Raw genomic sequence first — 22,434 nt, forward strand, 5'->3', positions numbered from 1 at the left:
TTCCTGAGTCTGCAGGGGCTGGCCTAGCACTTTGGTGGGCCTGGAGCCTGAATCTGCAAGGGCCAGACTGGTACCTCAGTCTACTGAGGATGGCTTGGTGTTGGGGCAGGCCTGGAGCCTGGATCTGCAAGTACCAGCTTTTTTCCTGGGTCTTCAGTGGCCATACTAGAGTCTGTAGCCATCACTGCTACAGACAGTGCTACAGACAAGTACTGGAGCCTATACCCACTGGGGTTGGCCTGAAGCCTAGATCTGCTGGGGTGACCTGGTGCCATGACAAGATTGAAGTGTAGGTCTGTGGGGGACATCCTGGCACTGGGGTTCACTGGGTTGGACCTGGTGACATAAGTCTGAGGCAAAGTGAGGTCCTTACTTCATCTTCCTTTCCCAACACATCTGCCTGCACTGTGCTGCTCAGGTTGGGGTGAGGGGTGATGGCAGTAATGTGAAACTGTCCTTCCTACCCTCTTTAATGCATCTTTTCTTATTTATGTGCCCCACCTAGATACTGTAATCTCTCACCTGGAATCCTTAGCTCTTGTGAACATATTTTTATGCATAGATGATTGTTTATACTGATGTTTCTGTGAAGGTGATATGGTTTGGCTCTGTCCCTACCCAAATCTCATCTCAAATTCTAATTCTCACATGTTGAGGGAGGGACCTGGTGGGAGGAGATTGGATCATGGGGGTGGTTTCCCCCATGCTATTCTCATGATAGTGAGGGAGTTCTCATGAGATCTGATGGTTTTAAAAGTGGCAGTTTAGCCTGCATTCGCATTCTCTCTCTCTCTGTCTCTCTCTCTCTGTCTCTCTCTCTGTCTCTCTCTCTCTCCTGCTACCTTGTGAAGAAAGTACTTGCTTCTCTTCCACCTTCTACCATGATTGTAAGTTTCCTGGGAACTGTGAGTCGATTAAACCTCTTTCCTTTATAAATTGCCCAGTCTCATGTAGTATCTTTATAGCACGGTGAAAACAGACTAATACAGAGGGGTATGCATTGGAAACTCCTATTCTCCCATCATGCTATCATCATTCCTCTTGTCTAGTAGTTTCACTGCTGATTATCAAATGTTTTCCATGAACAAAGCAGAGTATGGATAGCTCCTCAGCTGGAATATCTATTATTTACATAACACCCTTCCATAACATTAACATGTCATTGCTGATCTCAATGAAAGTTTTCAAATCCATATGTCCTATAAAATTAAATCAATGAAACACCACTTCTCCCATTGCTTGTGTTTTCAATGATAAATATAACCAAATGTTGCCAAAGTCGTCTCCACATATATATGTAGCACACATAAGCAAGGGTTAATTTATACTCTGAAATTAGTAGTTTAATACAAGAATAAATGAAAGTATCTACACGTTTGTTCAGATATTTGACATATTTGTAAATGTTATTGTAAACATATGCCACTGATATTATATAATATTTGATAGTATCATTTCATGACAAAATTTTACTTTCACTGTGCTTTCTCTCAATATAATTACTTTCACTGGCTTTTCAATTTGTTTTATAAGAATATCTAGAAGAAATGCATTTGGCCGCAAATATCAACAAACCCAATATTGTTTTTAAAAATAAAGTTTTATTTGTATTATAAAGCAAGAAGTCCAGAAATAGGCTATGTAAGTATTAATTCAAGAATCAACAATGTCTAAACTCAGGTCTTTAGGATTCTCTTGAACATCTTTTCTTTTTCCTATATCAAGGTCATAAAATGACTATTGCAAATTTAATTACCCCCGTCTGTATTCCAAAAGGTATAAGAACAAAAATGGGGAGGATAGCAAAGAGGTTCTCCTTTATTATCAGGGATTACTTTAGTTTACTCTTTTTAAGAGTATTCACTTGCAGTTCAAGTGAATTTAAGGATTAATTAATACAGCTGGCAAGTCATTTATACAACTACTGGAGATGTATATCTCCTCATGAGGAAAGTGTCAAAACTTTTTAATTGTATAAAGAATAGCTTTGCTTTGTTAGGTGGAAACAGAGTTGTTTTGTTGTTGTGTAAAAGGAAACAGAAGCTGACTGATAAAAGGAGTGTATTTGCTGTGGCCCTTTCCACCCCCTAGTGCTACTGGGCCTGCAGGTCTCTGTTCCACAGGATGAGTTTTGTTAATGTTGTTAAGAATAAGGCCTACTTTAAGAGATACCAAGTGAAATTTAGAAGACTAGGAGAGGGTAAAACTGATTACTATGCTTGGAAACACTTAGTGATAAAGGATAAAAATAAATACAACACACCCAAATACAGAATGATAGTTAGTATAACAAACAGAGAATCACTTGTCAGATTGCTTATGCCCATACAGAGGGGGATATAATAGTCTGTGCGGCATATGCACACGAACTGCCAAAATATAGTGTGAAGGTTGGCCTGACAAATTATGCTGCAGCGTATTCTACTGGCCTGCTGCTGGCCTGCAGTCTTCTCAGTAGGTTTGGCATGGACAAGATCTATGAAAGCCAAGTGGAGGTGACTGGTGATGAATACAATGTGGAAAGCATTGATGGTCAGCCAGGTGCCTTTACCTGCTATTTGGATGCAGGCCTTGCCAGAATTACCACTGGCAATAAAATCGTTGGTGCCCTGAAGGGAGCTGTGGATGGAGTTTTGTCTATCCCTCACAATACCAAACGATTCCCTGGTTATGATTCTGAAAGCAAGGAATTTAATGTAGAAGTACACTAGAAGCACACTGTGGGCCAGAATGTTGCAGATTACATGCACTACTTAATGGAAGAAGAGGAAGATGATTACAAGAAACCGTTCTCTCAATACATAAAGAACAGAGTAACCAGACATGATGGAGATGTATAGGAAAGCTCATGCTGCTATACGAGAGAATCCAGTCTATGAAAAGAAACCTAAGAAAGAAGTTAAAAAGAAGAGGTGGAACCATCCCAAAATGTCCCTTGCTCAGAAGAAAGATTGGGTAGCTCAAAAGAAGGCAAGCTTCCTCAGAGCTCAGGAATGGGCTGCTGAGAGCTAAACCAATTTTCTATGAAGATTTTCAGATAAAGACAATAAACATATGGACAGGAAAAAAAAAAAAAAAAAAAGAAAAAAAAAAAAACGGAGTGTATGGTGTTAGTTACTGATTTATTCCTCTGCCTCTGCATTCATCCTCCTTGACCTAGGTTTTACTGGATCTGGACCCTGTACAAATTTCTTTTGCCAGTTTGTCTAATCTTAGTTGGCAAGAGAGGGTACCAAATGGACATTGTATGTCATGGTAGAGGAAGGGGTTTCACTTCCTAATTCTAGTGTATTTTCTTCCGTCTGTGGTGTGCCTGCTAGTGACATGCTGCAGCCCCATTGAGTTTCTCAGGAACCCTCAAGGACAGCTTCCTGTAGACAAGCCCCAATCTGCCATTACTCCAGTAGATAACTACATACAGATAAACTCTGGTCCACTGACTCCAGTGAACTTCTTTGCCACCCAGTGAACCATAGCTATGCCCTCTCCAGTGAGGTCTCAGTCTTGGGAGTAGGTGATTCTTCTGAGTTCTTAGTGTATTTCTTGCCCTTCTCTTTCTCTGTTTCTCTTTCTCTTTCCCCAATCCCACTAAAGGCAGTACATTTGTAGATGCTTCCTACATAAGCTGTTTTAGTGTAGAGTCTAGTTTTCCATTATAAGTAGTTGACCATTTTTAACTAATCTTTTTAATATTAAATAATCAACATCTACATTATTGGCGTGCTTTCTATCTCTTGACTGAATCTTAACAGATAAACAAGGAACATTCACCAGGTTGTGCCCTCTGGACCACATGAGTCTGTCAAACTTACCAGGCAGCTGCTCAGACTGGTAAGATGCAGAAGCTTCTTCCTTTGAAAATGGCCAATGTTCCCAGGGGACAGGCAATTCCAAAGACAAGGTGTATTTGTTTCTGTTGCTCTTCTAATGAATACCAAAAATTTAGTAGCCTAAAATAACATACACTTATTAACTTAATCCCATTGGGAAGTCTCTTTTACCATGTCAAATAACATATGCACAAGTTCTAGGGATTAGGAGATGAACATTGTTAGAGGGATATAATTCTACCACAGTAAGCAGTCTAGCCCACAAAGATTCATTCATCCCACATTCAATGCATTCACCCCATCCTAATATTCCCAAGAATCTTAACTCATTACAACAGCAGCTTATAGTCTGAAATCTAATCTAAATCTCATCAGCTCAAAGGATCCAAATTCACATCAACTGAACCACAAAAATCAGATATGGATGAAATTTTGGATATGATCCATCTAGGGCAAAATTCATCTCCATCTGTAGACCTGCAAAACTAGAAAACAAGTTAACAGCTCTCAAAATAGAAGATGGAATAAGTGTAGAACACCAAACATTTCATTCCAAAAAAAAAAAAATGGAAGGAAAAAAGAAATCAGCCATCTCAAGCAATCTCAAAACCCTGTTAGGAAAACTCCATTGAGTTTCAAGGCCTAGGAATAACCTGTGTGGCTCCCAGCTTCACCCTCAGAGAATAGGATGACTCTGCCTTTGGAGTAAATCTTCCTTTTTCATGAAGAGTAGCATTGCTTTCAGCTAAGTAGTTTTATCAGCCTGCTTCCTGCCTTTAGAATTCTAGAGTGTCAATAGCCTTCTTTCATTTACCCTTCTTTCTGTCCCTTTCAGTCCAAGCTGGCAGTGCTGCTACTGATATAAAATCTCAAGAATATTTTGAGTCTCCTACATCTGTCATGGGAATTCACTCCACACAACAGCTCCTCCACAGGTCTTTTCTAGATAATGCCAGGTCTATTTTTGGCCTCTTCAGAGATGACTGAAGGGATCCATGAGTCATACACCTGATTTCTTCAAAGAGCTTCTGTGTGACTGAACACAGTCTCTAGATCCTTCCAAGGCACTAGCGAAAGATAATTCAACCACAACCTCAGCAGTCTCCCCAGAACTGACTTTCCTGGAAGTGAATCTAATTTGAGTGTCTTTTTCTAATTGGATAGGTTGGAAATTTCCCACATCATCAAGTCCTGGTTTCTTTTGGCTTAACAGTTCTTCCTTCAATTTGTGCTTTTCATCTCACATTTTACTATAAGCAGAAAGAAGAAACCTCAGCACACCTTCAACACTTGGCAGTCTCCTTATACAAATCCAAGGACATTCCTTACAAAATCTAGTTTCTACATAATCATGTAGGACACATTTTAGCTACACTTTCTACCACTCTATAACAAGAATCCCCTTTCCCATAGTTTCCAACAATGTGTTCCTCATTTTCTTCTGATCCTTCACTAGCAGTAAGTATCTTTAACATCCATATTTCTACCAACAGTCTGCTTAGGATAATTTACTTTTCAGAGATATGAATAAATTAGTCTTATTTTCTTATAGCAGATGTTTTGAACCTCATTTAATAATTTCTTGTTTCCTTGTGGAAAACAAAGCTACAGAATTTTATTTCACCTGCTTCACTCCAGTTATCTCTCTTCCTCTTTGGAGTTTAGTTTGTCCTTTTTATTTTCTATTTCCTAAATGTGAAAGCTGAGTACACTGATTTTACATGTTTCTTCTTTTCTAATATAAGCATTAATTCTATATATTACTCACTAAATATAATATTTTATCCTACAAATGTTGATATGCTGTGTTTTCATTTTCACATAGCTTGAAATATTTTCTGATTTTCCTCATAATTTCCTCTTTCACGTATGGTTTATTTGGAAGTATGTTGCTCAATTTCCAAATTATAAGAATTTTCCAGATATTTTTCTGTGATTTATTTTTTGTAAACACTGTTGTGATCAGAGAGTATATTTTCTGTTATTTCAATACTTTAAATATATTAAAACTTGTTTTATTAACAAAAATATGTTCTATCTTGGTAAACATTCTATGTGCATGTAGAAATATGTGTATTATGCATAAACATATTGGGTGGCATGTTCTATAAGTGCTTATTATGTCACACTAGGCTAATAGTCCTGTTCAATCTTCTATAACCTCACTGAGGTCTTGCTCTATCAATTATTGAGACCAGAGTAGTGAAATAGCTAGCTATAATTGTAAATTATTTATTTCTCCATTCTGTTTTGTCAGTTGTTCCCTCAAGCATTCTGAATCTCTATACATGCATATACCTTTAGGATTACTGTGTCTTCTTGATGATCTCTTTCTTTTTCATTATGAAATATCCCTCTTTATCTCTAGTAATACTCTTTATTCTTATATGTACTTTATCTGATACTAATATAGCCACTACAGCATTTTTATTGATGCTTACATGATATATCACTTTCCATGCTTTTACTTTTAGCCCATGGGTATCTACATATTCAAAGTATATTAATTAGAAATAGCATAGTTATATCATCCTTTTATATTTTATATTAGTTATCTGCAGAAGAGGACATAGAAGTATTACAAAATCCTAGGGTTGTGTGCTCTTATTCTCATATTGGTACTTTCCAGAGGCTTTCTAAAGCACCCCAGTTTGCAACAAAACAATTCAAGTATTATTTAATCTGCTAAATCATAAGGTTGGAATGAAAAAGTAGCTTGCAATGCAGCCTGGACCCACTGTGGAGCTTTGTCTTGCTCTATGTCCACTCAAAATTGGCACACTTATCAGAATCTCAGTAGATAAGCCAAAGTGACACACTCAAATGCAATATATATTATCTCCAAAACCCAGAAAGACCTACCAAGAGTTATAACTCTTTTTCATGGTAGATGGTGGAAGGAATAGCAACTTGTCTTTCACCTTGGAGGGGATATTTTGACATTATCCAGACCACTCGACCCAGGAACTTCACTGCAGTAGGAGGCCCCTGAAATTTCACAGGGTTTATCTTCCATTATCTGGTTTGCAAGATTCTTCCTACTTCCAGCTATTCAACTCTAATCAGCATAATGCCATCAATATACCAGACCACGATGTTTTGCCCCAGTAAAAATACTATAACTGAGACAGCAGCTGCAAACTCTATCAGCACCATCTGATTAAGTCTATAATGATCCACAGTCACCCCCCAAAATTAATCTGACTTCTGCACAGGTCACATCAGCAAGTTACATAGAGATGTGATAACTATCTCTACTCCTGAGTCTTCCAAGTCTCTGGTGGTAGCAATAATCTATGCAATTCCCCAGAAATTCAGTATTGCATCTGGCTTTATACATTATCAAGGAAGAAATTTACATGATATTGTTAAAATGGCCATACTACCCAAAGAAATCTAGAGACTCAATGCTATTTCTATTAAAGTACCATTGATATTCTTCAGAGAACTAAGGAAAACTAAAGTTCCTATGGAACCAGAAAAGAGCCTGAAAAGCCAAGGCAATCTTAAGCAAAAAGAAAAAAGCTAGAGACATCATGCTACCCAACTTCAAATTATAGTCCAGGCCTATAGTAACCAAAAAAGCATGATATTGGAACAAAAAACAGTCACATAGACCAACAAATCAGAATAGAATACCCAGAAATAAGATCACATACCTACAACTATCTGATCTTCAACCATCTTGACAAAAACAAGCAATGGGGAAAGGATTTTCTATTCAATAAATGGTGCTGGGATAACTGGTTAGTCATATGCAGAAGACTTAAACTGGGCCCATTCTTTACACGTACAAAAATTAACTCAAGATGAATTAAAGACTTAAATTTTAAAATTCATATGGAACCAAAAAAGAGCCTGCGTAGCCAAAGCAAGACTAAGCAAAAAGAACAAACCTGGAGGCATCACACTACCTTATTTCAAACTGTACTTTAAGGCCAGAGTCACCAAAACAGCATGGTACTGGTATAAAAAATAGGCACATAGACCCATGGAACAGAATAGAGAACCCAGAAATAAACCCCAATACTTAAAGCCAACTGATATTCAACAAAGCAAACAAAAGCATAAAGTGGTAAAAGGGCACCCTTTTCAACAAATGGTGCTGGGATAATTGTCTAGCCATATGTAGAGAATGAAACTGGATCCTATCTCTAACTTTATACAAAAATCAACTCAAGATTGATTAAGAACTTAAATTTAAGACCTGAAACTAAAAATTCTAGAACATAACATTGGAAGAACTCTTTTGGATATTGGCTTAGGCAAGGATTTTATAACTAAGAACCCAAAAGAAAATGCAATTTTTAAAAACGTAAATAGGCCAGGTGCAGTGGCTCACACCTGTAATCCCAGCACTTTGGGAGGCCGAGGCAGGCAGATCACGAGGTCGAGATTGAGACCATCCTGACGAACATGGTGACACTCCACCTCTACTAAAAATACAAAAGATTAGCTGGGCGTGGTGGTGTGTGCCTGTAGTCCCAGCTACTTGGGAGGCTGAGGTAGGAGAATCACTTGAAACTGGAAGGCAGAGGTTTCAGTGAGCCGAAATCACACCACTGCACTCCAGCCTGGGCAACAAAAGTGAAACTGCATCTCAAAAAAAAAAAAAAAAAAAGTAAATAACTGGGACTTAATTAAACTAAAGAGCTTTTGCATGGCAAAAGGAATAGTCAGCAGAGTAAACAGACAACCCACAGAGTGGGAGAAAATCTTCACACTCTACACAATTGACAAATGACTAATATCCAGAATCTACAACGAACACAAATCATTAAGCAAAAAGCAAATAATCCCATCGAAAAGTAGGCTAAGGACATGAATAGACAATTCTCAAAAGAGGATATACAAATGGCCAACAAACAGATGAAAAAATGCTCAACATCACTAATGATCAGAGAAATGCAAATCAAAACCACAATGTGATACCACCTTACTCCTGCAAGAATGGCCATAATCAAAAAATCAAAAAATCAAAAAATAGTAGATGTTAGCGAGGATGTGGTGAACAGGGAATACTTCTACACTGCTGATGGGAATGTAAACTGGTACAACCACTATGAAACACAGTGTGGAGATTCCTTAAAGAACTAAAAGTAGATCTACCATTTGATCCAGCAATCCCATTACTGGTATCTACCCAGAGGACAAGAAGTCATTATACAAAAAAATTATTTGCACACGCATGTTTATAGCAGCACAACTCACACATGAAAAACCATGGAACCAACCCAAATGCCTATTAATCAACAAGTGGATAAAGAAAATCTAGTATATACAAATTTACTCATGTAACCAAACACCACCTGAACCCCAATAACTTACGAAAAAAATTTAAAAATTAAAAAACCACACGATACCAACACAAGTCAGAATGGAAGAGACTGAGACTCCCACACAATAATAGTGGGAGACTTTAACACCCCACTGTCGATACTAGACAGATCAGTGAGACAGAAAATTAACAAGGATATCGAGGACTTAAACTCAGCTCCAGACCAAGCGACCTAATAGACACCTACAGAACTCTCCACCCCAAATCAACAGAATATACATTCTTCTCAGCACCACATCGCATTTATTCTAAAATTGACCACATAATTAAAAGTAAAACACTCCTCAGCAAATGCAAAAGAATGGAAATCATAAAAAACTATCTCTCAGACCACAGTGCAATCAAATTAGACCCCAGGATTAAGAAACTCACTCAAACCCACACAACAACATGGAAACTGAACAACCTGCTCCTGAATGACTACTGGGTAAATAACAACATGAAGGCAGAAATAAAGAAGTTCTTCGAAACCAATGATAACAAAGATACCATGTCCCAGATCTCTGGGACACATTTAAAGCAGTGTGTAGAGGGAAATTTATAGCACTTACTGCCTACAGGAGAAAGCAGGAAAAAACTAAAATCAACACCCTAACATCACAATGAAAAGAACTAGAGAAAAAAGAGCAAACAAATTCAAAAACTAGCAGAAGACAAGAAATAACTAAGATCAGAGTAGAACTGAAGAAGATAGAAATACACATGCACACACACACACACACACAAAAACCCTTCAAAAAAATCAATGAATACAGGAACTGGTTTTTTGAAAAGATCAACAAAATAGATAGACCGCTAGCCAGACTAATAAAAAAGAAAAGAGAGAAGAATCAAATAGACACAATAAAAAATAATAAGGGGGATATCACCACCAATCCCACAGAAATACAAACTACCATTAGAGAATACTATAAACAACTCTATGCAAATAAACTAGAAAATCTAGAAAAAATACATAAATTTCTGGACACATACATCCTCCAAGACTAAACCAGGAAGAAGCTGAATCCCTAAATAGACCAATAACAAGTTCTAAAATTGAGGCAGTAATTAATAGCCTACCAACCAAAAAATGTCCAGGACCAGATGAATTCACAGCCAAATTCTACCAGAGGTACAAAGATGAGCTGGTACCATTCCTTCTGAAACTACTACAAATGATAGAAAAAGACAGAATCCTTCCGAACTCATTTTATGAGGCCAGCATAATCCTAATACCAAAACCTGGCAGAGACACAACAAAAAAAGAAAATTTTAGGCCAATATCCCTGATTAACATCGATGCAAAAAAATCCTCAAAAAATACCGGCAAGCCAAATCCAGCAGCACATCAAAAAGCTTATCCACCATGATCAAGTCAGCTTCATCCCTGGGATGCAAAGCTGATTCAACAGAGGCAAATCAATAAGTGTAATCTATCACATAAACAGAACCAACGACAAAACCACATGATTATCTCAATAGATGAAGAAAAAGCCTTCAACAAAATTCAACGCCCCTTAATGCTAAAAACTCTCAATAAACTAGGTATCGATGAAACGCATCACAAAATAATAAGAGCTATTTATGACAAACCCACAGCCAATATCATACTGAATAGGCAAAAGCTGGAAGCATTCCCTTTGAAAACCAGCACAAGACAAAAATGCCCACTCACACCACTCCTATTCAACATAGTATTGGAAGTTCTGGCCAGGGCAATCTGGCAAGAGAAAGAAACAAACGTTATTCAATTGGGAAAAGAGGAAGTCAAATTGTCCCTGTTGCAGACGACATGATTGTATATTTAGAAAACCCCATCGTCTCAGCCCAAAATCTCCTTAAGCTGATAGGCAACTTCAGCAAAGTTTCAGGATACAAAATCAATATGCAAAAATCACAAGCATTCCTATACACCAATAACAGACAAACAGAGAGCCAAATCAGGAGTGAACTCCCATTCACAATTGCTACTAAGAGAATAAAATACCTAGGAATACAACCTACAAGAGATGTGAAGGACCTCTTCAAGGAGAACTACAAACCATCACTCAAGGAAGTAAGAGAGGACACAAACAAATGGAAGAACATTCCATGGTCATGGATAGGAAGAATCAACACTGTGAAAACAGCCATACTGCCCAAAGTAATTTATAGATTCAATGCTATCCCCATCAAGCTGCCACTGACATTCTTTACAGAATTGGAAAAAACTACTTTAAAGTTCATATGGAATCAAAAAAGAACCCACAAAGACAAGACAATCCTAAGCAAAAAGAACAAAGCTGGAGGCATCACACTATCTGACTTTAAACTATACTACAAGGCTACAGTAACCAAAACAGCATATTACTGGTATATAGAAGCATATATACCAAAACAGATATATAGACCAATGGAACAGAACAGATGCCTCAGAAATAACACCACACATCTACAACCATCTGACCTTTGACAAACCTGACAAAAACAAGCAATGGGGAAAGGATTCCTTATTTAATAAATGATGTTGGGAAAACTGGCTAGCCATATACAGAAAGCTGAAACTAGATCCCTTCCTCACATCTTATACAAAAACTAACTCAAGATGGATTAAAGACTTAAATGTAAGACCTAAAACCATAAAAACCCTAGAAGAAAACCTAGGCAATACCATTCAGGACATGGGCAAAGACCTCATGATTATAACACCGAAAGCAACGGCAACAAAAGCCAAAATAGACAAATGGGAACTAATTAAACTAAAGAGCTTCTGCACAGCAAAAGAAACTATCATCAGAGTGAACAGGCAACCTGCAGAATGGGAGAATAATTTTGCAATCTATCCATCTGACAAAGGGCTAATATCCAGAATCTACAAAGAACTGAAATTTACAAGAAAAAAACAAACAACCCATCAAAAAGTGGGCAAAGGATGTGAACAGACACTTCTCAAAAGAAGACATTTATGCAGCCAACAAATGTGAAAAAATGCTCATCGTCACTGGTCATTAGAGAAATGCAAATCAAACCTAAAATGAGATACTATCTCACGCCAGTTGGAATGGCGATCATTAAAAGTAAGGAAACACAGATGCTGGAGAGGATGTGGAGAAATTAGAAAGCTTTTCCACTGTTGATGGGAATGTAAATTAGTTCAACCATTGTGGAAGACAGTATGGTGATTCCTCAAGGATCTAGAACTAGAAATACCATTTGACTCAGCAATCCCGTTACTAGGCATATACCCAAAGGATTATAAATCATTCTATTATAAAGACACAAGCGCACATATGTTTATTGCAGCATTGTTCACAGTAGCAAAGACTTGGAACCAACCCAAATGCCCATCAATGATAGACTGGATAAAGAAACTGTGGCACATATACACCATGGAATACTATGTAGCCATAAAAACGAATGAGAGCATGTCCTTTGCAGGGACAAATGGGATCTAATTAAACTAAAGAGCTTCTACAGCATTGTCCACAATAGCAAAGACTTGGAACCAACCCAAATGCCCATCAATGATAGACTGGATAAAGAAAATGTGGCACATACATACCATGGAATACTATGCAGCCATAAAAAAGGATGAGTTCGTGTCCTTTGCAGGGACATGGATGAAGCTGGAAACCATCATTCTCAGCAAACTAACCACAAGAACAGAAAACTAAACACTGCATATTCTCATTCATAAGTAGGAGTTGAACAATGAGAATACATGAACACAGGGAGGGGAACATCACACATCAGGGCCTGTTGAGGTGGGGACTAGGGGAGGGATAGCATTAGGAAAAATACCTAATGTAGATGACAGGTTGATGGGTGCAGCAAACCACCATGGCATATGTATACCTCTGTAACAAACCTGCATGTTCTGCACATGTATCCCAGAACTTAAAGTATAATAAAAATAAATAAATTTTTAAAAACACAATACTCAAAAAAAGAGAAAGAAAAGTCAAAAAAATAACTGATGTTAGTGAGGTTTTCAAGATAAAGAAATGCTTATACACTGTTGATGCTACTGTAAATTAGTTCAGCCATTGTGGAAGAAAGTGTGCTGATTCCTCAAAGACTTCAAGACAGAATACCATTCAACCTAGCAATCCCATTACTGGGTATATACCCAAAGGAATATAAATTATTCTATTATAAAGATGTATGCATGCATATGTTCACTGCAACACTGTTCACAATAGCAAGAACATGGAATCAACCAAAATGACCAACAAAGATAGACTAGATAAAGAAAATGTGGTGTATATATACCATGAAATACTATGCAGCCATAAAAAAGAACAAGATCATGTCTTTTGCAGGGACAAGGATGGAGCAGGAGGTCATTATCCTCAGCAAACTAACACAAGAACAGAAAACCAAATACCATCTGTTTTGTCTTATAAGTGAGAGCTAAATGATGAGAACACATGGACACAGAGGGGAACAACACATACTGAGGCCTTTCAGAGGATGGAGGGTGGGAAGAGGGAGAGGATCAGAAAAAAATAACTAATGGATACCAGTCTTAATACCTAGGTGATAAAATAATCTGCACAACAAACCCCCTTGACACAAGTTTATCTATGTAACAAACCTGCACTTGTATTACTGAACTTAAAATAAAAGTTAAAAAAGAAAAGACACAAAGATTAAAGATATAAAAAATTATTTTAAGAATAAAAAATCAACACAACTAAAATTATAGTTTTCTTAGTCATAAAAATTGCATGCTTTAAGCCAAGAAATTTTTAAAGTTAGTGAAAATCGACCACTTTATGCAAACTAGAATTAGCAAAATTAACTAAAAAAAAAAAAAAAATAGAAAAGCTGAATAAATCAATGTCGATTAAATAATCTGAAGTAATAGACAAGTATCTCTCCTAAGAAGAAACACCCAGGCCCAGGTAGTTTTATAAATAATTTCTAATAATTCTCCAAGGAAGAAAATTTCCCTATTTATGCTAACTTTTCCAATGAGTGAAAAAAAGAGGGAACACTTACAAAATCTTCATACTAAAACCAAAAATGGAGAACACAAGAAAAGTCTGTAACAATTCCACTTATGAACACAGATGCAAATGTACCAGTAAATTTAAAAATTAGTAATATAAAACAAATGCAAGATGCTTTAATATCAAGAAAAATGTATTCACATAATTTATGACCCAAACAAATTAAGGGAGAAAAATCTTATAATCATCTTAACGTATATACAAAAATTAATAAATTTCAACACACATTAATGAGTATTTTTAAGCCAACAAAATAAGGCTAGAAGATAATAAAAGATATGTCCCAAAACCTACAGCATCATGCCTATAGTAAAATTTAATAAGCATTTCTATTTATCAGAAATACAAAGATGTCTATCACTGATACACAACATAGTATGTCTTAGTGGATGTAATGAAAGGAAAAAAAGAAAGGGAAAGAGGAAAGGAGTAAGGGAGTGAGAGAAAGCATAGAGGAAGACAATTCAAGGAAAACACAAAAGAAGTAGAAAAGAATATTCAAAGTTATTATTTTAAGGAAATTTTCCTATAGAAAAACCATAAGCAAGTTAAACAGCTGCTGGATCAAAGAACAAACCATATAAATCAACATTGTTCCTACATACCAACAATAATTCATAAGAAAATACAGATTTAAAAAGATATAATGTACAACAGCAAATAAAAGCCTACATGGTGTCTAGAAATAAATTTAACAAAGATGTACAAGACCTTTGTGGAAAAATTAGTAAATATCATGAAAGAAGATAAAAATAGATCCAAACAGAGAGATATAGCATGCTTTAGATGTGACGATTATATAATAAATATGATCCCAATTACACTTTTTTTTTGCTTTTACTTTTTATTTTTTAATTTTTCTTTTAAGACAGGGTCTTACTATGTTGCCCAGGCTGGCCTTGAACTCCTGGGCTAAAGCTATCCTCCCACCTCAGCCTGCCAATACCTAGGACTACAGGCACATGTTACTGTACCTGGCTTGTTTTTGGTTTTCAGACTGACACAAACAGATTCTAAAATTAATAATGGAAGACCAAATGTCTGTGAAAAGCCAAGAAATATCTCATATGGAAGAATTAAAGGTGAGGGCAGTACAGGGGATCTTAGTCCAACTGGTACAAGATTTGTTAAACGGTAAAGTTAAAAAAATAGTGTGGTATTGGTTTGAGATTAGAAACGGATCAGTAGAACCAAACAGAAATCTCAGAAGTAGACACAAGTATTTTTTTTATTTTATTTCATTTACTATTACAATGTATATGATAGAGGCACCATTATAAACCAGTGGAGAAAAGAGTATGTAACTTAGGCATATTTTGGTAACTGCCTTTAAACACAAATAAGAGAATCCCACACCCCATACACACAAAAACGTGTTCCACATACATGTAAAATCTCAGCAAGCAGATCAAAAGAAAATATAAAATAGCCTTATTTCAACAAGGTAGGAAAAATATTTCTCAAAAAAGTTACCAAAAAACAAAACCTGTGAATGAAAATATTAATAAATTTGACCATATTAAAAAATTCTGTAGAGAAAGTCCATGAACAAAGTAAAATGAATAGCCAAAGATTCGAAAATATTAAACACATCTGACATTAGGACTGGTATCCAGAATACATAAAAACTGCCTAAAAATCAATGGGCAGAGAATTCACAGAAGAGGAAACAGAAACAGCAAATAAACATAGGAAACAATGTCAACTTACAGAGTAAAAAGAGAAATAGAACCTAAGAGATACATATACTCATCACCCTGAAGTCAGAAAATACTAAGTGTTGATGAGGATTGCTGAGACAAGAAGTCTGCCCAATGTCAAAATAATATATAAGTATAACCACATTAGGAAAAAAATTGGTAATATCTAATAAAGTTGAAAATGCACATACCTTATAAACCAGCAACCACTGACTGGTTATATACCCTTGTACATCAGAGACACAGGCAAAGATGGTTAGTGCAACAATATTTGTAATAGCAAAAAATCAGAATCAAACGAAATGTATATTAGTATGTATATATATAAATGAACTGTACTAGTCATACAATAGAATTCTACACTGGAGGAAAACCAGTGAAAACAATCCTACTTGTATGAATGTGAATAAATCCCCCGTGGGATAAAAAAGGTTTTAAAAATATTTAAAATATGACCATTTATTTAACTTTCTAAATAGATCATTTGTGAATAAATATCTATCCAGTAAAAATGTACAAGGTGTACTGGAATTCTTTTATTTGTATAATTTTAAGGGGTATAAGGGCAGTTTTGTTACATGGATATATTGCACAGTGGTGAAGACTGGGTTTTTAGTGTAACCATCACCCAAATGTACATTGTACCCATTAGTAATATCTCATTCCTCAGCCCTCTCCCAACCTCCCACTTTGTGGAGTGTCCAATGTCTGTGTACATATACATATTTCTTGTGTGTATATATGCATACAAGAAATACATATATATATAATATTTCTTTTGTGTATATATGTATACACAAAAGTGAGCAGGTGGAAGAGGGGTGAGGGATGGGTACAATGCACATTATTTGGGTGACAGTTACACTAAAAGCCCAATCTTTACCATTGTGCAGTATATTCATGTAACAAAACTGCCATTGCACCCCTTTATATAGATAGATAGATACATAGATAGATAGATAGATAAATAGATAGATAGATAGATAGATAGATAGATAGATAGATCACATTTTCTTCATCCAATCATCCATTAATGGACACTTAGGTTGATTCCATGACTTCACTATTATGAAGAGTGCTGTGATAAATATATAAGTGCAGGAATCTTTTTATATAATGATTTCTTTTCCTTTGGGTAGATATCCAGTAGTGGGATTGCTGGATGGAATGGTAATTCTAATTTTATTTCTTTAAGAAGATTCCATATTGTTTTCCAGAAAGGCTGTACTAATTTACATTTCTACCAATAGTGTATAACTGTTCCCTTGTCTCTGCATCCTTGCCAACTTCTGTTATTTTTTGACTGCTTAATAACAGCCATTCTGACTGGTGTAAGATAATATCTCATTGTGGTTTTGAATTGCATTTCTCCGATGATTAGGGATATTGAGCATTTTTTCATATCTTTGTAGGCCACTTCTATATCTTCTTTTGAAAAATGTATGTTTTTGTCCTTTGCCGCCTCTTCATTGGGGCTTTTAGAGTTTGTCGTTCTTGTTTGAGTTACTTGTAGATTATGGATATTAGTCCCTTGTCAGATGCATAATGCGAAAATATTTTCCCTCATTCTGCAAGTTGTCTGTTCATTCTGTTGATTATTTCTTTTGCTATGCAGAAGCTTTTTAATTTAATTAAGTCCCATTTGCTTTTTTTTTTTTTTTTTTTTGCTGCTTGTGTTTTTAAGGTCTTAGTCATAAATTCTTTGCCTGGGCCAATGTCCAAAAAAGTTTTTCCTAGGCTTTCTTCTAGGAATTTTATAGCTTCAGGTCTTACATTTAAGTCTTTAATTCATCTTGGGTTGATTTTTTTATACAGTGAGAGATATGGGTCCAATTTCACTCTTCTAGTATGGCTAGCCAATTTTCCCAAAACCGTTTATTGACTAAGGTATCCTTTTCCCTATATATGTTTTTGTTTACTTTATTAAAGATAAGTTGGCTGTAGGTATGTGGGTTTATTTCTGGGTTCTCTATTCTGTTCCACTGATCTGTGTGTCTATTTTTATACCAGTACCATGCTATTTTGGTTACTTAGCCTTGTATTAAGACTATAATTTGAAGTCAGGTAATGTGATGTCTCCTCCTTTGTTCCTTTTGCTTAGGATTGCTTTGGATATTCGAGCTCTTTTTTGGTTACATGTGAGTTTTAGAATTATTTTTTCTACTTCTGTGAAAAAAGACATTGGTATTTTTACAGGAATTGCATTAAATCTGTAGACTGCTTTAAGAATCAATATTGAATCAAAAGAATCAATATTTCAACAATATTGATTCTTCTGATTTCATGAGCATGGGATGCTTACTCATTTGTTTGTGTCATCTACAATTTCTTTCATCAGTGTTTCACCATTTTCCTTATTTTTCACTTCCTTGGTTAAATATATTCCTAGATATTTTATTATTTTTGTAGCTATTCTAAATGGGATTGATTTCTTGATTTGGTTCTCAGCTTATTATTGGTATATGGAAATGCTACTGATTTTTGTTCACTGATTTCATGTCTTGAAACTTCACTGAATTCATTTATCAAATGTTAAGAGTCTTTTGGAGAAGGCTCTAGGGTTTTCTATGTACAATTTCATATTAGCAACCAGAGATAATTTGAAATCCTCTTTTCCAATTCTGATGTATTCTTTCTGTCTCTTGCTTGATTGCTCTGACTAGAACTTGCCATCCTATGTTGAACAGGACTGGCAAAATTGAACATCCTGTGTTGTTCCACTTCTTGGCGGTGGTGGGGGGTTGGCGACATTTTAACTTTTCTCCATTCTGTATGATGTCGGCTGTGGATCTGTTGCAAATGACTTTTATTATTTTGAGGTATGTGTTCCTTCTATGCGTAGTTTTTGAGTGTTCTTATCACGAAGGGATGCTGAATTTTATCAATTGCTTCTGCATCTATTGAGATAATCATATAGTATTTTTTTAATTTTGTTTATGCAATGAATCACATTTATTGATTTGTATATGTTGAACCCTCCTTGCATTTCTGAAATAAAGCCCACTTGATTGTGGTGTATTACATTTTTTAGGTGCTCATGGATTCGGTTTGCTAGTATTTTGTGGGAGATTTTTACATCTCTGTTCATCAGAGATATTGTTCTGTAGTTTTCTTATTGTGTTATATCCTCGTCTGGCTTTGTTATCAGGGTGACACTGACTGTAAAATGAGTTAGGGAGGATTTCCTCCTCTTCAACATTTGGGAATGATTTCAGGAAAATTGGTACCAGTTCTTCTTTGCATGTTTGGTAGAATTTGGCTATGAATCCATCTGGTCCCAGGGTTTTTTTTCTTAGGAGAATTTTTATTACTGATTCAATCTCACTACTTGTTATTGGTCTGTTTAGGATTTCTGTTTCTTTGTGGTTCAATCTCGACATAATATGTTTCCAGGAATTATCCATTTCCTCTAGGTTTTCTAAGTGTGTGGGCATATGGTCATTCATAGTAGTCTCTGATAATCTTTTGTATCTTTATGACATCAGTCATAAGTGTGTCTTTTTTCATTTCTGATTGTTTACTTGGATTTTCTCTATTTTTCTTGGTAAGTCTAGTGAGTGGTTTATCAATTTTGTTTGTCCTTTTAAACAAACAACTTTTCATTTCATTGATTCTTTGTACTTTTTTTACTTCAATTTTATATAGTTCTACATTGATCTTCATTCTTTCTTTCCTTTTGCTAGCTTTGGGTTTGGTTTGCTCTTGTTTCTCCAAACTTATAAGGTGTAACAATAGGTTGCTAATTTGTGGTGTTTCTTTTTATGTTTGCATTTAACACTATAAACTTCCCTCTTAACACTGTTTTTGCTGTGTCCCAGAGGTTCTTGTATGTTATGTCCCCATTTTTATTCATTTCAAAAAATATTTAATTTTTATCTTAATTTTGCAATTGATTCTTCAGGAGCCTGTTGTTTAATCTCCATGTATTTGTAAAGTTTCAAGAGCGCCTATTGTTATTGACTTCTCTTTTAATCCAATATGTGTTAAGAAGATATATGTTATAATTTTGATTTTCAAAAGTTTATTGAAACTTCTTCTCTGACCTGACATAAAATCTATCTTGGAGAATGTTCCATATGCTGATGAGAAAAAATATATATATTCTGCAGTTATTGAGTAGAATATTCTATTAGGTCTAAAGTCCAATTTAAGTCCAGTGTTTCTTTGTTGATTTTCTGTGTCAATGATCTGTCTGGTGTTGTCAGTGGGGTGTTGAAGTCTCACACTATTATCGAATTGTAAGAAGGGTATTGAGTCCTACTATTATTGTACTGCTATCAATTTATCATTTCAGATCTGTCAATATTTGCTATATATATTTAAGGACTCAAATGTTGGGTGCGGATATTACAATGGTTATATCTTCCTACTGAATTGATCCTTTCATCATTGTGAAGTAACCTTTTTGTCTCTAAAGATAGTTGTTTTACTAAAGCCTACTTTTCTAATATAACTACAATCATTCCTCTTTTATTTCATTTACAATTTGCATGGAATATCCTTTTCCATCTTTTCACTTCTAGCGTTTGTTGAATCTAAAGTTAGTTTCTTATAACAGCATGCAGTTGGATGTTGTTTTTAATCTAATCAGCACTCCGTTATCTTTTTAATTATAGAGGTTATTTTATATACATCTTTAATAATTATTAATAAAGAAGGATTTCCTATTGCTATTTTGTTAGCTATTCATTAATTATTTGTCTTGTACTTCTTTTATCCCTCTTTTTCTCTTGCTGTCTTTTGTGTTTTTTTGTATTGACAGTTTTGATTACTTTATCTGTTGTATAACTTTATCTGTTGCATAACTTTCATAGGTATTTTCCTTCTGGTTACCAAGGGGCTTACATAAAATACCTTATAATAGTCTATTTTAGACTGATAACAACTTAAATTCCCTTGCATTCAAGTGCTCTCCAATTTACCTCTCCTGCCCCATATTATATGCTATTGATGTAAAATTTACATGTATTTATATATGCATTAACATATTTTAGTTATCATTGTCTTTAATACTTTCATCTTTTTTCTTTAATAAAAATTACTTAAAACAATTAAGATTATTTTTCTAAACTCTTTTATAAATTTACTTTTATTTTTATTTTTTACTTTTAGGTTTGGGAGTACATGTGCAGGTGTGTAATACAGGTAAACTCATTCATGGGAGTATGCTGTACAGATTATTTTTTGTCACCCAGTACTAAGTCTAGTACCCAGTGGTTATTTTTTCTGCTTCTCTTCCTCCTCCCTACCTCCACCTTCAAGTAGGCCCCAGTGTCTGTTGTTTCCTTCTTTGTGTTCATGAGTTCTCATCATTTAGTTCCCACTTATATGTGAGAACATATGGAATTTGGTTTTCTGTTCCTGCATTAGTTTGCTAAGGATAATGGCCTCCAGCTACAATTTACCTCTCTTCCCCTCACATTATATGCTATTGATGTCAAATTTTACACATATTTCTGTTACGTATGCATTAGCATAATTTAGTTACCATTGTCTTCAATACTTTTTAATTTTTATAGTAGAATTAAAAGTGATTTACTCATCACTATTATAAGAATATATTACTCCCTTTTGACCTATATATTTACTTTTACCAACAAGTTTCAAACTTTCCTATGCTCTTGTGTTTCTGTTTAGCATCCTTTCATCTCAACTTTGGAAATTCTCTTTAGCAATGTGGTCACCACAGTGAGAAACTGCTGGATAAGCGAAGTGCCACTGGGTTCTTTGCCCTCCCTTCACACCATGGGATAAATCTGTATCAAGACGGTTCTTTTCCAGATTTCCTCTACCTTTCTGCACTTACCTTTCTGCTCTGAGAAGCACAGCTACCTGCCTTCACTGAAATATACTTCAGGCTGAGAGATTTGGGGTGGGATAGCAGGTCAGTTCATCTTCTGCAGGACAGCGCAGCTTTTCCACATCAGCTCAACCACGCCGCCAGTCCATTCTTAAGGAGCTGCTGACCAGGACTGATGATGCATTTTAGCTTTGAGTTTTTGGAGGTTATTCTACTAACAAACAGTCCATTGGGAAGAAAACAGTCCCAGGAATTAACAGATCAAAATGTTCACACTGGTTAATCTTTTTCTAACAATCAGCATGAAGGTAGCAGAAGCTGGTATGTTTCCAGATGGTTCTTCTAATCAAACTAATTTCTCACTGTTGACAAGTGAGGCAAGGGTGGCACTGGACTGAAGGCTGAGGCTTGGCCATCTAGCATTCCATGCAAAATGGTTTCCCATAAGCATTCCTTTTATTCTCTATTCTATCCTGGGTCTGCCTCAACCATGAGATAGGAGAGCCTCCGGTACTAGCTGCTGTAGCAGTGCCCTTCATCCAGGGCAGTTAAAGGAGTCTTGGACCCTTTCATTCTCTGGGATACCTGCTCAGCACCTTCCTACAGAGATGACTTTAAAAAGAAAAAAAAGAAAAAAAGGAAAAACAACACATCATTCCAAGGAGTCTGGCATTCCTGAATCCTCCTTCTCTGCTAGGTGCCTGTCACCTGTCTTTACTGCCTCCTTTTCCCTGTCATGCTCATCAGCTTATGGCTTCTGTCCAAGCACCTGAACAGAGGACTAAAACAT

The 22,434-nt window shown here is 35.8% G+C and overlaps 1 protein-coding gene and 1 pseudogene across 2 annotated transcripts in view; one reads left to right on the forward strand and one right to left on the reverse strand.

The window, feature by feature from the left end:
- STPG2 (sperm tail PG-rich repeat containing 2) overlaps window positions 1-22,434 on the reverse strand; it is a 663,016-nt gene that overhangs the window by 540,630 nt on the left and 99,952 nt on the right. The gene's annotated exons all lie outside the window — the stretch shown is intronic.
- LOC103235999 (large ribosomal subunit protein uL18 pseudogene) lies at window positions 1,754-3,012 on the forward strand (annotated as a pseudogene).

Source organism: Chlorocebus sabaeus, chromosome 7, assembly GCF_047675955.1.
Source record: "Chlorocebus sabaeus isolate Y175 chromosome 7, mChlSab1.0.hap1, whole genome shotgun sequence".
NCBI lineage: Eukaryota > Metazoa > Chordata > Mammalia > Primates > Cercopithecidae > Chlorocebus > Chlorocebus sabaeus.